This window comes from Balaenoptera borealis (genome assembly GCF_965194805.1).
Source record: "Balaenoptera borealis genome assembly, chromosome: 14".
Lineage (NCBI taxonomy): Eukaryota > Metazoa > Chordata > Mammalia > Artiodactyla > Balaenopteridae > Balaenoptera > Balaenoptera borealis.
Window position 1 is genome coordinate 53,936,388 of NC_138875.1, and position 18,810 is coordinate 53,955,197.

The 18,810-nt window shown below is 44.3% G+C and overlaps 1 protein-coding gene across 1 annotated transcript in view; it reads right to left on the reverse strand.

The window, feature by feature from the left end:
* The window catches only part of COLEC12 (collectin subfamily member 12), a gene marked incomplete at its 5' end in the record, with an annotated part of 195,281 nt that overhangs the window by 70,683 nt on the left and 105,788 nt on the right, over positions 1-18,810 (reverse strand). The window lies entirely within an intron of this gene.

Genomic DNA, 18,810 nt, shown 5'->3' on the forward strand with positions numbered 1-18,810 from the left:
ATTTATTTTTCCAACGATGAAGAAAAAATCCTACTTCCCTCTGATTTCGGATTATTTTTAGCGTATGTGCCTCAGCCTCAGAGGCCCACACGTCTGGCCATATCTTTTCCCCAGCCTGAAAATTTTCAGGAGCTTCCCACTGCCTAGTGTATGAAACAAACGCCATGGCATGGCACCCAAGGCTTCCAAGGTGGGACCCCACCCACCTCTTCCCCTTGTCTTCTTCCTGCATTCTCGGCTCAGACTTCAGAGTATTTGCGTTTTCCAGAGCACGTTATACTGTCTCACACTTCCCTGGTACACGCGTTTCCCTCTGCCTGGAACACCTTTCCCTGCTTGTTTGCCTACCCAGATTTTACTCTCCCTCTGTAACCCATCTCAAAACTCTAGCTCCTCCGTGAAGCCTGACTTCCTGGGTTCCCTCTCCTGGACTCCACTGCACTTGAGAGCCACCCCATTACGAGAACGATCTTTCATTGTAATACAGACAAGAACTGTATCTTTTCATTCTTCTGTCACCAGTGTCTAGCCCACAGGAAGTGCCCCAAATGTATGCCAACTGTTCGTGTAGCATTCATTTGGATTCTACATGTATACACATTTAGTTACACATACACATACACCCACACAGCCATCATCCCCTGCATCTCCAGGGTTGTGGGTTTTAGTTAGGACCCTGCCATGAAGTTTCTGACCAGGGCCCCAGAGTTGGGATGGATTGATGGAATGGCATAAGTGGTCTATCAGAAATCAAGTCTAAAACTTGGAAATGAATGGCTTCAAGTGCTTGGAGACCTCATATGCACAGGCCTCAGCTTCAACTCAGGCAGAGGCTACATTGTCTGAGAGAGGAGAGCAGATCAGAGTGAGTGAGAGCAGAGAGAGGGAGGTGCAGGGTCTTGTGCAGAGTCTCACACCTGGTCCCCTTCCAGCTTCCTGGGAAAATGGCCCTTATCAGGTCATCCTACGTAAAGAGCCATTTATTATATCAATATTTTTTTTGGCCACACTGCGCAGCATGTGGGATCTTAGTTCCCCAACCAGAGGTGGAACCCGTGGCCCCTGCATTGGAAGCTTGGAGTCTTAACCACTGGACCGCCAGGGAAGTCCCCTATTTCCATCAATTTTAATTCCATTTTTAATTAGCCCTTTCCCAAAGAGCCACCCAATGTCAAAGTTGCTGGAATAAGCAGTTGAGACTTTAATAAATGTCAAAGCCAGTGGAACCAGCCTCAGAGAAAGGCAGGTAAGTGCAGGAAGGGACCTCTTGCATTCCAAAGCATACGTGAAAAAGCGCAGAAGTGGGTATTTACGTATGAAGGAATTTTTTAAATAGTCCATCGTACTGAGACATAATTCTGCTCCAAAACCTTAATTGTCAATAAGTCTGGTGTGAAACTGATGGGAGGAAAAAGGGGTATCTAAATCTCAAATGTTCTGCAGTTCTGAAATTTGGTTCTGCATTCTATTAAAACACTTCACATCTCATCAGGAAAATAATTGCTGGATTTATGAATGTCAAGAACTCATTACTGGGCACATTTAACAAGCATACCAGGTCTGTGATCATCTAGGGATCTGAAAAAAGCTGCTTGCCACCATGCGGGAGACAGGAATATAATAATCGGCAGTATACTCATGATGGAGGTGGAATAGTATTTTCATCACCACGTATGGTATACCATGGTTTAAAAAGGCAATGCAGATGGCCAGAAGAGAAAATATTATTTCTAGGGCAAAATATATCTTTAAATGATCAAACATCTGCCTTGCAAATCACCTTTCCTGTTCCAAGTTGGGGACTACCTATGCAAATCATTCAGATACACTCAGGGGGAAAAAAAATCCCTTTTTCTTTCTACTTTTCATGCACAGGGTCAAGAATATAGGATCAATTAGTTTCACAAGCACATTGTCTGACTTACTACTTTACAGAGCAAATTGCTCAAAGACAGGATGAGTGTCTTCTAAGAGTTCTGCATCTCATCACAATGGAGTAGGTTTCCCGAACCTAGCAAGTGCACGGCACAAAGAAAGAGGATTCAGAATGACTGAAAGACTGGAACTCTGGAGCAAACCCAACACAATGAAATGCAGTAGGATGGAGGGCCTTCCTTACCCCAGCAAGATGGTGTGGTGGAAAGGGCATGACTCTCACTTTCATCCTGACACCCCATTGATTAGTGCTTAAGTCCCTCTGAGCCCCCATTTTCCTCATCTGTAAAATGGGCATAATTACATGAACATCACAGGATTATTGTATAGGTTAAAGGAGACCATGCATTGCCAATGAATACAGTGAATGTGGCACATATTAAGTCAATGTATTGTAGTTTCTTCTTCTTCTCTCCTTTTAAAATGCAATTCCTCTTTGGAGGTATCTGCAGAGAACACACTTTCTGGTCTGTGCCTCCATGCTGCAGGTTTTACACCACAGTTCCCACATGGGAAGTCTGTGGTTTTCCAGCACTTCCTGTAACTTCACAGGAAAGTCTAGCTAATTCTGGAGTCCAGGATTGGGAAGCTCACTGCTGTGGCACACCTAAGCCATATCCTCCCACCTAGCCTTTATCAATATTAAAGGTGAATTTTTTAATTTAAAAACAAAAAGCATTTGCCAAAAAAAGATGGGGTGTAATGGTTTAGAAGTAAAAAGACCTAGGAGTTAAAGTGCATAGCAAATTCACCTTGAGTTAGTGATCTGGTGCAGCTCAAGTGTCATAAGGTAGTGTGATGGAGGGGAGTGATCTCTCAGGAGGGAGATGTATATCTCCCCACATCCCAACCCCCCAAATGTCTCATCACAGCATCCCAGAGAGCGAAATAAAATATGTGCCAGAAACATGATAAATAAGACATGAAACACAAAAACATGAGCTCAGCTAGCTCAGCTGTGAAACTTAAGTTATGATTATATTGGTTTTGTATCACTGTAAAAAAACTTCAAGATGAGAATCTAAAACCCAAGAAACAAGTATGAGTTCCAGCTTATGGAGAGACCTACCAATTTAACAATAGGCTGTAGCCTCTCCTCGACCCTAACACCCTCTCCCATTCTCATCCCTTCTCCACACTCAGCCTGGGAGGCCAGCAATGCCTCTGATGGGTAAAGACTTTAGAATACTCGTTCTCAACCTCAGCTACATTTGGTATTTCCCCAGAAGTTTATACAAATCTTGGTGCTCAGACCACACCCCAGGTCAATGAAATCAGCATCTCCGAATGTGGGGCGCAGGCACCGTCCAGGTGATTCCAACACGCAGCTAAGGTTGAGAACTACTGCTCCAGAAGGCCAGTCCCATTCCAACCTGAAGGACAGTACCAGTTCTGGGCCACGAACCTGAGGAAGGTTGGTGAGGTAGGAGCCTGTTCAAAGAGTGACCAGGATGGTGAAGAGTCTGATCTCTGACATAAGGACAACTGGCAAAGGAAAGAGAGGCGACTCAGGGGAGTATAACTGGTACTTAAAATCCCTGAGGCCCTGTCAAGTGTAAGAGGAAATCGTTCTGTTGTTTTCTCTGCATTGCTATCAAAGGGTGGGAACTAGAGAGAAATGGATTTCAGCTCCAACTTGGAAGAACTTTTGTATGAGAACTCTGCAAAGACTAACTTATAACCTGTGGCTGAACAGGTTCAAACACAGACTACGGTGAAGCCCATCAGGCAGGGAATCTACAGGGAAATCAGGCATCGGACAGGGGATTAGACCACGTGACCCTTCAGGTCGGCTGTAACTCTGTGATTCCAGATGTCTTTGATTCCAAGGGCTCAATGACTAATAACGGACTAAATCACAACTTTGCACAATGAAGAAAAAAAATTTTGTTTAACTCAGGAGAACAAATGCATTGCAAACCTTACCAAATGGATAAACATGAGTGGACTGGGACTTAGGAATAAAGCCCAGAAGACTGAAATGCCCAGAAGTTCTTTCCACAATACCATACAGTTCATTAGAACAATGGGAAATAGAGCAATAAAAGAGGCAGCTGAATGGCCCCGCTGTGGCAGCTCTCTGGGAGGCTATCTGCTGATTTAAGAAGGCAGACACTCAGGGGGAGACCCCTGCTGTTTATATGGTTGTCCAAGTTAATTATTCCTATATTTTCAGATGAAATGAATGGTAATCTGTTTATCTAGGTCAAATATTTGGAGCTGTCTTTGTCCCTTGACAGTGGTACAAAATACATAGTGTTGTCCTTTTGGGCATTACAAGAAAAGATCAGGTTAAAAAAATAGTAGCCGCTTCTTTATAGGTTCAACACAGTAAGCCCTTATTTCTGAAGTACTCTAATTAGATCCAACTCTAAACAAGTGGTTTAAAATGGGATTTAAAAAACGACAGAAAGAAATTCTGAATTCATGCCATATTTTTGTCTTGAGTTTATGAATATGTTTCCCCATAGAGATTATGAGAATCTGACCTCTGGCCTCTGCAACCATTCCTAAGAGCAGTAGCTACCACTGCACAAGGAAAAAATGCATGGAGCCATCATAGACGGCTAATAAAATGCTGTATTGGTTACCAGAACAAAGAGGGGTGTCGGAGTGGAGAAGAAGAAACTTTACATGTCACAGTGTACATGAGGAGGATGTGATTTAAACTGCAAAAATAAAATCTTTGGAAGAGTAAGGTGCTTCTTAATGGTATTTACCAGGTGTCCTTTAAGGTTGGTCTCATTCTGGAACATGTCAATCAGAGTGAGCTGTGGATAGACAGAGGTAGGGTGAATAAGCCCACTGTGGAGAGAGGATTACCAGGGACTCTGCCATGGGGTGGCGGTGGGGTGGGGGTGGGGGTGGGGGTGGAGGAGAAGGCCAGGCTCTGGTTTGGCCCTTGAAGGATGGAGCCTTCAGGGAACTGCAGAATCACTGAGCAGCTAAAGTTAAAAACCTCCCTTACTTTGAGCCACTTACTCTACTAAGCAGATCCAACGTCTCTAACACTATTGAAAAGCAAGTATGCAAGGCACCTACCAAACGCAAGCCTGCAGCAGTGAGTGGAAGACCTGGTGGCTGCCATCTTGGAATCCCGGGGTGATGACGCTCTATGACCTCCGTTCCTGCACCAGCATCAGCATCACCTGAAGCTTGTTAGATGCAGAACCTCAGGCCTCTCCCAGACCTACTGAGTCAGAATCTGCATCTTAACAAGATCCTCAGGTGATTCCCGTGCTCATTAAAGTTGGAGAAACACTTCAGTAAGAAACCTTTGAGTTTCTATCCTTTCATTTAAATTTGTATGACAATTAAGACTTTATGCTTTAGAGTAGTTTTAAGTTCACAGTAAAATTGAAGGGAAGATAACAGAGATTTTCCACGTACTTCCTGCCCACCCCTCCACATGCACAGCCTCCCCCATTATCAACGGCCCCCACCAGATGGTACATTTCTTACAGCTGACAAACCTGCATGGACACGTCATCACCCAAAGCCCACAGTTCACATTAGAGTTCATTCTTGGGGTTGTATATTCTGTGGGTTTGGACAAATGTATAATGACCCGTAGCCATCATAATGGTATCACACACAGTAGTTTCACTGCCCTAAAAATCCTCTGCTCTGCCTATTCGTCCCTCCCTCCCCCATATCCCCTGGCAACCTCTGATCTTTTTACTGTCTCCATAGTTTTGCCTTTTCCAGAATGTCATATGGTTGGAATCATAAAGTATGTAGTCTTTTCTCATTGGCTCCTTTCACTTAATGTGCATTTAAGCTTCTTCCATGTCTTTTCATGACTTTAAATAGCTCATTTCTTTTTAGTGGTGAATAATATTCCATCATCTGCTGGTACCACAGTTTATTTATCCATTCACCTACTGAAGGGCAACTTGGTTGCTTCCAAGTTTTGGCAATTATGAATAAAGCTGATATAAACATCTGTGTGCAGGCTTTTGTGTGGACACAGATGCAGGTTTTCAATTCCTCTGGGTAAATACCAAGGAGTGTGATTGCTGGATCGTATGGTAAGAGCATGTATAGTTTTGGAAGAATAACCTCTTATTTTTCAGATACAAACCTGAGGTTCAGGGAAGTTATGAGACTTACCCAAAGTCACACCATGAACTCATGGCAGCCAGGTCTAGAACAAGCATTTCTTGATGCTTCATCTGTAAATACACGTTGTCATGGGAGAAGAATGGATACGGGAACCAGGGAGACCTGAATTGGGAAACTCTGTGCCTCAGTTTCCTCACCTGTGGACACTAAGATGCTTATACTTCCTCAGCAGTGTAATTGTGAAGATTGAGTGAAATAGCATAACTGAAAATGCCCAAGGTGCTCAAAAAATTTAACTCCCCAATTTTTTTTTTCTGTTCCTACCAGCACCTTTGAGGGACCCAGTGCCTCGGGAAGAGGCCAGGTGTATACCTGACTCAGGCTGGGGGTTTTTCTACATAGTAAGGAGTTTTCTTGGACAAAGAATGCAGAACTTACTTCATCTGCTGCAGGGTGGGTGCCACATTGCTGCCCCTGTTGTTTAAGACTGGTGTCTACGCTTTATATAGATCCCTGGATGCCTCCAGCCCTGTTTTCTAACAGTGACATGCTTGCTTCTGGCAGATTAATTGGTAGTGTTGTCAACACAGCTGCCTTTTATTGCCAATAAACTTGGGCCCCAGTGAGCTGTGGCCTTAATGATTTGTTATTTCTTTTTCCAAGAGGGATAAAGTATATCCTGCTTTAAGCTGGTGTTCTCTTGTATCAGGACACGAAACTAAAGAGCACACTGAGGAATTGATCATGTAGCAGTGACTAGAAGGGGTGCCTTCGCAAAAGCAAAAAGTGACCTGAGGCTCCAGCACCCTTCCTGGCTCTTTTTCATCCTCTCACACCCTCTTTCTCCCCTAAATCCAAGCTTAATGGCAAGAGGCAGAGAAACTTCTGCTCATAATCTAAGCCTCATGAGGAAATTTGCACCAGTAAAACATTGTGATTTGTCTCTCCCTACTTAAATGTTTGAAAGCTTCTACGCCATAGAGCAATCTCTTGGTGATGTTTTCCTATGTCACATTGGAGAACTGATCAATCTCTCATGGCACCATTGATTCAGATACAACCGTATATGTATTTTCATAGCTCTTAAAAATAATGTGCTCTAGGAAATTTCAGACTCTTTGTTGACAACATTTGCAGAGTTAAGCAAAGCTCATTTTGATGAGTATAACCACAGTACAAACCATGTGTAATTTTTAAAAGCTTCACTATCTTGTTGGGTTTATCAGTGTTTTTCCTTACATGTGACAAAATTAATGTCATATAAAGCAGAAGCCTGCTGACTTTACTTTTTACCCTCCCAAGAAATAATCAGTTCAGCTAATTATTAGCTCTCTCCAACATCAGGAATCCAGGGAAATCAAAGGAAAATTTAATCCACGGGAACACAAAGGTCTGTTTTAGTCAACAGTTTCAGTATCTTCTCCACAAAATAGTTTACCAGATCTGCTGCTAGGCAGAAGGATTTGAATTTTACCTTCTTCCATTCTACCTTCTAGTCAAGGGGCTAATGAACTGTAAAACAGTCTCAACTGGACAGCAGGAGGCATACGGAACAAAAAGAACTTGGTAATAAGCCATCAACATAATTAGTCCTTGAAACAAAAAAATCCAGCTTAAATGGTAACTTTTAAGGCTGTTAGTAGCCCTCAGCTTCTACAATGGAAAGACCTAGTAAACGACTTATTATACTATTTTATTATAGTCAAATACCACCTCATTTTAAATAGAGGCCTTGTAAAACTGAACTAGATTGATGTCTTAGAGTTATCTGTGTAATCTCTAACTCCATCCGCCTAATTGGATCATCCGCAATGGCTCTTTCGGCCATTAGTCTTAATTAGCATGGCGCCACCATTACTGCGCATGCACACGTGGCTTCCAAGCGGGAGCGCGCAATCACCCACCCGCCTCTTTATAAAGAGAGTCACTCAAAGTTTCTGTATGTGTGTGGGTCTCCCCAGATGTCAACCACACATCCAGTGAAGTTTGTAAACGTCCGTTTAAATACGCTGAAGTCATTTCATTAACTACCTGTGGCCACTCATGTCCGAGAGAGCCGGTATGTCAGAGATATGGACTAAACAGGGATGCGCTGGGGAAACAACTGAAGGTATTCCTGGCAACTAATTAACGTGACATGAAAACTAGCTTTTGCCACAAAATCTGTTTCCCAGGGAAATCTGAACAGGAGCTGACACATCAGCAGTTGCCATAATTGACTGTGCTGATAAGATTCTCACCTACCTTTATCTCCCTTTCTTTTTGGTCAAAGAACCCTTGGGAGAGCACACACCTTCCCCTCCCCAAACCAGGGTCAGCTTTGTTCACATTTTCAACACGAGTAGAAGTTTATCTTTGGAGGCCTCCTGCCTGTATCTCTGCATTGCCCTTCTTTCTTCTGAGCATACTTTCTGCATCCTCATAGGCTCATGTGCCTGCCAGCTACTGGAAATTCCTCGCTCCAAGTACCTCTTCATCCGACAACATACACTCCCTCTCCTGGACAGCATGTAAGCCAGGCATTAGAAGGAAAGCAACATGATCACATTATTCACAATTTAGTGTGAAGATAGACCAACTCACCACAACTCTCCAAAGAGTATTAACAATTGAAAAGATGAGCTTATTGTTATCATTGCATTTATACTGATACACTTTCAGCCAATATAACTTTGGAAAGGAACTTATTTTAGGGAGAATTGGGAAAGAATGTTTGAAAAGCAAGATACATATATCCATTTCACACACCCACACCCATACACAGACAGAACCATGCTACAGAAAACTATACAGCCAATTTTTAAAATGAGATAGTGCTGTAGATCCTAAAGCACCCTTTGAGTTTCTTAAAACCAACCACAAGTCACAAATAAAGTCATCCCTGGTCTTCCTCCACTAATTCAGAATAATCCTCCCCTTCCCTCACCCTACTCCCGGAGAGAATCAAGCTCACTCAGTGCCACCCACAGCCTCAAGCCTGAAGAAGGGAGCTGGAAACTTGGCGTGGTACTTCTGAAAAATTGCTAATCCCCGAGCCTGGCCAGTGGATGTGGAAATCTCATTCGTGGTCAGAATCACACTCACAGATCAGGCCACAAACGGGAATTCATTTTCCGCCATGGTATCCATAAACCTCATCTATAGCTCTCTGATGAGTGGCTTTTGTTCTAAGTGAAAGGTCAAAGATAAGCTCCCAATAGAATTTTTTAACACTAAAAGCACAAATAAAAACAAAAGAAAACAAAACACTGCGCGAACACATTGCCAGACTCTTGTTTCACAGGTGCCACCTCAACCTGTGGCAGTTTCCAGGACCTAGAAGTGCTTTGCCCAGCAGGGGGCGACACTGCTCCCAATCACATCTGCATTCTCCAAGAGCAGGCCTCAGATGCTCCCAAAATCTGGGAAGGGAAGTGAGTCCTGTTACCCAAACCGTGGTTTGTTATGGAAGCAGAGATGGCCTACACCTTTCCCCCTATGAGCTATTTTTGAACAAGAAGCAAGATGAGAAACTTGAATTGGAATTTTTTGAAGCAGAAACTACTCTCTGGGACCCAGAGGTTTTTGGAGATGTTCCATTATCTATTTCCTGGCACTAAGGATCATTCAGCAAATGACTCTTTTCTGTGCTCAAAGATGAAAACAATAACAGAGGCAAGGACTCCTTTGGCGCATGTGTTATAATCCCTGAGAGTGAAGAAGGCTCTGCTTTCCTAATGCTTTTGTCACTGTTTAGCAGCAGGTCACAGAAGGCACCTGGACACCCCTTGCTGCTACACTGGTGGGACAGACATTGTCCCCACAGCAGCAAACTGGTGTTTGTCAGGAAGTAACCAACCGTGCAGGGAGCTGTGTTGACAGGGAACTGGTTCCACTCTTTTTTTCTTTTGTTCTTCTTTCTTTTTTAACCTGAATTTCCAGTTGTATTGCAAAGCCATTTCTAAACAATGGGTTTCCCAAACCAGTCTCAAGTTTGGCTGTCAAAGGGTTTTGTTTCCACTGAATTAACATAAACTCTAACAATTTGGGAGGCTGGAGAGAAGCAAGCTCTTTGGTGTGTAGCTGCTTTCGTCTTGTAGAACCAGTAAACTCCCAAGTTTTGAACTGAAAGAGACTCAGGAGATGATATATCCTCTCATTTTGGGAGTGTGTGCAGGTGCCAACTGGAAAGAGGTAAGTGGTAACGTGTGTGCCCTAACAGAGAACAGGGAAGAACATTCTGGAACATTTTATCCTGATCAATTTGGGGATGGGTTGCTTTTGGAAACCTTTGGCAAGTAACTGCATCAAAAGTGTCTCGGTTTTTCAGTGAATACCTAACAATGTGTTGAGTTACCAGGTCTGCCCACCATTCTGAGATCTGGAATCTCCTCCCTGGCTATAAACTGGGGATATTTGGTGCTATATTGAAATCATCCTTTTGAGTGCTTATGGCTCTCTAGTTATAAGTAATTTTGCTGATCGGGAGGAGAGTGCTGTCTTTTGGGACCCTAGCTTACAATTTAGTGCACTGTATCAGCAGTGGCATTGATGTCTGAATTTCACTCCCTCTTTGTACTTTCAGGGAGAATCAAGTGAAAACAGTCTATATCCACAAAAGTAACACCAAAGTATATGCACACCAAAGTAACTAGATATGAGTTAGCTCTTTAGATGTTCAATGAAAAAGTAGAATAGAGGTGGCAATGCTTCCACTTAAGTAGAGTACTCCGAAAAGCAATTATTACAACATACAGAGTTCAAGTTCATCCTCATATTTACAATAAGTAAGTTAGCTTTGAGAAGATTTGGTCACTGAATACCAATAGGTAAGATTATTTAAAGTTTCTCTAATGTTTGAAGCTACTCTTGCATTATACCAAGAATATACACGTCCACACACTCATGAATGGCAACATGTATGTATGTTTGGTAAAAAGAAGGGTGAAAGAACAAATCCTTGGATTGTCTCTGGCCAGTGTATACCTGGGGCCATGCGTGGGGTCCAGCAACTAGAGAGTGCTCTTCCTCCCATGAACAGATGCTTCCCTTTAGCATTCCTGCCTAAGGAGTTGATATTTTTTCTGAGTTAACTGCAGGGAGCCTTCCAACCCTACAGTGTTTGGAATTTTTCCCAACAGGCGCTACTCTAGCCTGGTGGCTGCTGAGCATGGTCATCACGACCTACCGTTCACTGGTCCTTTGGGTAAGTCAGTTGGGCCTGGGAAGGTAGAACAATACCTATACTAAAATCAAAAGACCTGGGTTACGATCCTGGTTCTCCCACCTCACATCCATGCCAACTTGATCAAGCCTCTGTTTTCCCATCTGTCTGATGGGATAATCATACCAGGCCTGCTCAAGGTTTTTATGCAATTCAACTTAGATACTGGATGGGAACAATGCAAATACATTTTACGAGTTGTACTATGTTGTATAAATATTTGGGATTGATTTATGTTTGGCAAAATTTACACTTTTACCTTAGATGCTATTTGGTGAATGCCACAGGCCTTCTGAGACCTAAGCAACACACATACACACACACACACACACACACACACACACATCAGCCTCTTGGACCTAGGTTTGTACTTCACACAATTACTTTAGCCACTAAGGAAAAGAACCAAATCTCAAAAGATGCTCAACCCACAGCTTTACTTCTGTAATGTGAGGACTTTTTATGCTACCACCTTCAACCTAGATTCACAGCAGTACACGTGCCGGCAGGTCAGGGAACTCTACTTAGCAACCCAGCCTTAATTCCAGGTCAGTTGGAGCTGAGCCATGAGATTGCACTATTAGTCCGGGATAACCAATTACTTTCCTTCCATGATTAAACATCTTTGGAAAAATATTGTTTTTCTTTGTTACATAACCCAAAGTTCAAATTCTTTTGTTCTTGAGGTCTCTGCCAATGAATGGAAGCTCAAGTTCACTGCCTGCTGTCCAATACTTTTTAAGAGCCCCATTGTAAGAAATAATATTCATGGATGATTGCCTAAAAGATATGAAGAACTTCTATTTCTCTAGATACCCTAAATTGTATCCGCACACCAAGCCAAACCATGGAAAAGCTGCAGGCTTAGGCTGAATCGTTCTGGCCCTGTGTTCAGCTGGTTTTACTGAATTACACTTTGGCAGTATGCCATTGGCTTGCATTGAGGGACATTACAAGAAACAGTCCTATAAAAATTGCTAGTGCAGGGAAGATATTTCCACTGTGTCCCCACATTGAGCCTTCGATGAGAATCAATGGAGAAATTTCCCTTGGCTCTTAGTTCCAGCAAAAGCCTGTTTCTTTTGAGCAATTGGCTTTTTTTCATATGGGTATAGCAAAGTTCACAGTTCCCTTTTTGCTTTGGCATCTAGGAAGCTCAGAGTCAATTTTTGTCCCACCCCTAACAACTAACGGTACATAAACTCTATATGAACTAACTGTTCATGGTCTTATTTTTCATCCCTTATATTCCCTACACTTTAAATTCTTGTCTATGTAGTGTGTGTTGGGGTAAACCCCCCTGAATCTTTTTGAGAACAAATGTGTATGGAACTCACTGGCCCTGCATAAGCCTCTTCTAGATCCCAATCTGCCTTTCCAGCCTTGTCTTTGGCCACTTTTTACCTTGAATCTGTGCTCCAGTCACACTGAGCCACGTCACGCCTTCACGGTGCTGTGCTCTTTCGTGTTGTTCTACACCTGCCTATGTAGGTTCCCCTGCCTGGAATACCCTCTGCCTGTCTCTCAATTAAGCAAAAGCCTGGCAGAACGCAAGAGTTCCCGTCTCTGTTCCTGTACAGCTTTTCATCCACACCATCAGCTTATCACATACATTATACAGTAGGCCAGGTACACCCCTCTGTCCTTTGCTAGATCATAAACCCCTGGAAGGCAATGCCATTTGCACTTGTCTTTGTATCTCCAGATACAAAGTTCCAGATGTACAACAGGTGCTCCACAAACATTTGTAAAATTAACGAGCAAATGAGCGCTCCTGTTCCAGCACCAGCACGCAGGACCCTTCTGATGCTTGTTACCAAGGTTGATAACAAAATGCATTTCAACATTCGCAACCTGGTGGTGGTTGCTAGAAGCACAAGTGCAGGTGATGCTGTCTTCCAGAGTGTGGGATACCGGTCCTCAGAGCAGACCCCAGTCCTCCAACTCTCTTCTAGAGACAGCAACACTTGGATGCTCCCGCCGTCCCGCCCCACTACCACCTATGGCATTTGCTACTTGGTCAGTTTCAGCTGTTTGCCATTGGTGAGGCTAACACCAGAACAGCAATCATGGGAAGCCAGAAACAGAAAAAAGTGCAGCTGATTCTGGTTTGTGATTCTATAGGCCAGAGGAGAGGGGCCCAGGAAGGGGGATGGGAGGCAGCCTGGTATCCTGGGGGCAAATATCTATGCATATGAGCGCAAAGGAAAGTTAACACCAGAAACCAATTACTCAATCAATTTTCCAAACACTGGGGCGGAAATGATGCTTCTCCAGCCTCCCTTTGTTCTTCCAGTGCCAGAATAGTGTGTTTCTCGTTTGCTCAAGAATCCAGAATATTCTTAGGATGATGAAATAGAACATGAAAAGAGCATCACAGTGTTCTCAGCAGAATGCTGCATCGCGACATATTAAAAAGGCCTTGCACAGCAATGTTCAATACGATAAGCAGTTACTTTCTACCTTGAAGGTTTCCCATTTTTGCCTCTTGCTTTGGTGTTTGCTTTCCTTTGAAATCTGACCATAAAACTAATGGGATTATTACTGTTTCAACAGGAAGACCACTGAATCCAACGCCTCCATTTTACAAATGAGCAAGCTGAAGCCCTGTCAGATACAGTGACTTGACCAAGGCCACACAGACCAAGGCGGCAGAACCAATACTGGACCCCCAGCCCACTGTTCCTCCCAGGACACCATACCAGCTGCCTCTTTGTAGGCATACAACAAAAAGCAAGTACAAATAACCAGAAGCTCCTGGGAGAATAAGCCAGTCCATTTGTTTCCACGTTGATGCCAACTCAGTCCAAAAAACTCTTGTATTAAAGGGCTAACAGACTTAGTTGACGGACCCAGCAAGTGATTAATGAGTACAGGGACTAAGGTTGTAAAGAGATGCTGTATCTTCAAGCTTGGCGTCTGGGACTGGTTCGACAAACACTCTGGGAGAGCCTAGCACTGACCCAGTTGCTGGAAGGAGATGAGGTGATTGAAAGCCAAGTGTGGAAGAATGCAGCAGAAACCTAAGACTCAGACCTCCTGCTCTGCTGACGAACGTGTTATGCATGTCACTTGGCAACAGGACATGGCGTGCATCAGCAGAAAGACACTCGGGATTTCTGCAGTTGAGGTGGGAGGGCACAGGGCCCTACAAACAGTTCACAATTCAGTTGGGAGGGTCACAAGGAAGGCGAGAGTGTCGGTGCCCTACAGTCTCAATTCTGCCACAACAGGCCGTCTCATCCCCAAGTTTAGGGGCCAAGGGTGTCCACGATCTCTGGGCACACACAACACAAAAGGCAGGCTCGTGAGAGGTGTACCAACTCAACCACAGAAAGAGCACTAGACATTTTTGAGTTTCTGATTGTCTTTTTTTTCAAACAGTAAAAACACGGATAATAATCCTTCCCAGAAAAATGTGAGGTTAAAAGTTTAATCTGAGTTCACAGCACACACATTCCAAGGGGGCACCGTACTTGGGGAAATTACTCACCTAGAGTTTATGTAAGTTCCGAGGCGATTAGAGTCAGCCGACAAATTGGAGCCAGAACACGTTTACATTTAAGGCTTAAAATGTAGATTCCTCTTACGGAAGAAAGAAGGGTGTCAGGGCGGGGGGGAAATCACCCACCACGCAATGTTTCTTGTTAAGGGACCAGACTCCATTAAGTGTCAGTCCGTCATCCCAAAGAGTGTGGAAGATGCCAGTACACGATCCCCCTCTGCCCGTCCCTCTTGAAAAGCACACGTCACATCTGCTTGCAATCAGCATTTATCTCGCGGCGTGCGTCTGACTCATTGGGAAAACTCAAAGCACATGTCTATTCCTGCTGAGGCGCCGGCCATTACCACGCAATTTACAGGCCCTATGCAACCCTGAGCACACGGCCACAGAGCCGGTCCCGGCTCTGGAGCTGCTGGGTTCGATGACTTTGCTACCAGCTTCACAAATGGAGGTGACACCCGTGTCAGCCTCCACAGAGCTCTCTTGTCACCTCCCAGCCCCAGTCACAATGAATGCTTCTCCTTCTTTGGTGAGGACCCCAAAGGGAAAGTGTTTGGGAAAGAGTGGCCACATGTAACTAATGGGGAACATGTGGCTTGTTAGTTTCTGGAAGCAAACGGCCTGCGTGCAACCCCTCCAAAAAAAGCCTTGGTCAGAAAGCAAAATCAAAGTACTCTTTCTTTTTTTCGAGTGCCTGCAGTCTCTGGGGTGGAGCTTGGTGATTGCAGCACACTTTTCACCTGGGTTTCTCTCCGCCACCTAATCTGATTTCAAGCGGCCTCTCTAACAACACTGAAAGGGAGTGCAGCGTGAACCTACTTAACCGTGGTCTATACCAAGCCACACTCCGGGTTGAAAAGTGAAAATTCATCAGACTTAGCATTTTCTGCTGGATCTTTTTTTTTTTTCCTTCTGATTTTGGCTCTAGTCGGCCACAAGTCACAGCAAGGTCATGGCCATAGCGGGTCCACAGAGGTGCCTTTGTGTAAGTTATAAAAAGGTGACCCCTCCAGGCAGCTCAGCCCTTCCGGGAGCCTTTCTGCAAAGCAAAACCTGCACCAATGAATGTTGCAGCAGTGGCAGGAGCTTATCAGCCTTTCCTTTCCAGAAATCTTGAAAAGTGATGGATACTCTAAAGTTTGTTCACCTTAACTGGAAAAGGCCACACACCAGGCTGATAAAATGCAAGGGGCCAAAGGCTCGAATAAAAATCTACTATGTACCCGTCTGTGTTCTAGGAATGCTGGACCTCTGCATGGAGAGGCTGGCATGAGTTATCTAGACCCGATGGGCTTCCATCTGGCCAGGTGACCCTGTAGTATTCATTTTGCTCTAGAACCACCTCCTAGATGGAACTGGTTCCTTTGGTGAGGTGGCGTCCACTTTCCTTGGGTCCTTCCTTAGTTCTGCGTATCTCTGGAAAGATGGGAGATTTCCTGTCCTCCTGGTTTGTGCAGAATGTCCTCCCAGCTCTTTACTTCTCATCAGTGGCCTGCATCTTCCCTCAGACTTTGCAGGCAGGCCTGTCCTCTGAGGCCACCTCTACCTTTGAACATGCCACCAACCTTTGACCATCAACCTCAGAATATGCCATTTCCTAGAGCAGTGGGTTCTAAGCATTTTGAACATATATCCTCCAAATCCTTATTTTTTTTTTATTCTTTATTTATTAACATATACATTATCTACACAGGCTATTACCATTATTTAACAGTTCAAGGCACAAAATAGATTTTGAGATTTATTATAACAATTATACTTGTAAATTTTCATCCAGATTCCCAGTGACATTTTAAAACTTTTGGAGGTTTTTTGGCCAACTGCTTAGTAAATCAAATTAGATTGCCACTGTTTCTACCTTGTAACACTGTGACCTTGTAGTGTGGTTGGCAAACATTCTGCAGTGGGAGTAGCAGGAGGGCTACTTCTGCCATTTTTGTTCGGTTTTCTTGGAAACTGTATGGTTAGAGTGTTATCTTTAATCCGTGGTTCCTTTATAGGAGTCTTTTCAAGCCATGTGTCCCTTTTGTCAAGGTTAAAACTAGATAATACAACTGGTAAATCCATTTAACCAGGCACAAGGAACCAGGCACAGGACACTCCATGCCTTTGAATTGGAAAACTTGGAGACAAAAGACTAAAGACTGGCCCATTCATTCACTCAGGGTTAATACCAGGTCAGGAAAAAAAAGCAGAGGGGGCTTTTTTGGGGGCTGCCAAAAAAATGCTACTTTCACAGTTGATTCCACATCTACATCATTTCTGGTTTAGAGCACTTCCCAACAAAGGAAGGGAAGCGACAGATACCCAACGTGTCCCAATGTCTCAAATGCCTCTAAAGGGAAGCAGGTAAGGTATACGAGCTAACTTCATAGGTTTAAAGAAACCCAAATCGGGGCCTGTCTTCACACGTCTTTCCTCCACAGAAGGTCAGGGAAGCATGGGAACCACGAGACAGTGGAGAGAACCATGAAGTTCCTCTTCCCACTGGCCCATGCTGCCTCTCATCCAGCAACAGTAATATCTACAGTCTTAACACCTCCAGTAAACTGATTTTTGTCACCCCATTCTGGGTTTGAAAAAATGAGAGCTGCTATAGGCACATTCAATCTCAAGGGTCACAACTGCTAGTTTTAGAGGGAGGTTGCTACTTTATCCAAGAAAAGCAACCACTGTCAAGGTGAAAGGAACAGGTAGCACATTTCCTTTCCGCCCACTTCTATGGTAAAAACCCCAAATCAGCAGATTTCTCTGCTGTTGCCAGTGAAGACTTTTCTCTAATGCTTGAAAACAACTGGCCCGTCCCACCCAGGCTCCTTGGGAAGGTGGGAGCAGCTCTGCTCGCTCAGTGGGTCCTGATGCAGGGAAGGGCCCTGGGGGAAGGGCGGGTAGCTGCCTGCAGCAAGGTACAGAAAACCTCAGGATGGGAAAGGAGGGTTCAAGCTAGGGAGGAGTTAGAGGAGGTAGTTAACCATAAGCTAACTCTAAGTTAGCTTATACACTGAACTATCCAACTCAGTGGCATCCACAATGAAATTCATAGAAGTCAATAATTCTATAAAGAATGAGAAAAAAACTGACATTGAAGCCAACAAAAGACAGGAACAGAGACAGGCAAAACCTCCCTGTTGTCTGGGCCGGTGGGAGATATGGCAGCTGACAGCTTTGCTCTCATCCACATGCCGCCTCTTTTCTCGCTACTTGGAGGTGTTCATATACCCGTGGACTTAAATAAGACAAGAAGGAAAGAATCAAATGCCAGCCTATATGCAGTATCCAGACCTGAAACCTAACCTAAACATATCCAGATTCCTCTGATCTTGTTACTAATTTAAGACAAGAGAGTAGGTCCAAATAATGCCAAGCATCTCAGGGCCACCCATGGAAACCAGGCTACTTTATCAGCAGCTCAAGGCACTATTTATAAAAAGCAAAACCAACCAAACAAAACAACCCAAAACAACCCAAACCAGAAATGCCATCCTGGAAAATGCACAACGGAGTCTGAGGTCGAGGACATTTTCTACCCTGCTGGTCTCAGGCCAAGTGTAAGATGCTACTGACAGAGTGAATTTCAGACAGCTGGGGGGGGGTTGGGGGGAGTGACCCCTGCACTAGAGACCCGGTGGGGGTGTGTGGCCAGGAAGTGGGGGCTGAGAGAGCAGCTCACTCAAAAGGATCCTTCTCCTCTGTCCCCAGCTCCTGCTGCTGGAGTCCTTTCTTGTCAAACGAGCCCCGAGAGCAGCCCGAGCTCTGCCACCCCACGTCATGTCATTCACTAATTTATTCATCCATTTAGCAAATATTTATTGAACTCCTCTGAAGGGTCAGGCCCTGGGGATACACACATGAATGGGACACACATGGCCTCTACCTTCATCTGAAGCTTTCTCTAAGTCTCTCTGGCAGGTTGTTGGCTTCAGTTTTCACCCTGGTTAAAAGGCAGACGCTGTGGGGTAGAACTGTGCTTTGTGTTCAGTAAGTGGAGTTTTTCAATCCAGGCTGCTGCCCGGTGCTTGGAAGGAGCAGGCCCCTGCCCCGGCCTGGGTTGGATGTGTGGGGAGAAGCATGGTGGGAAATTAATTTTCATCTGCTTCACAGT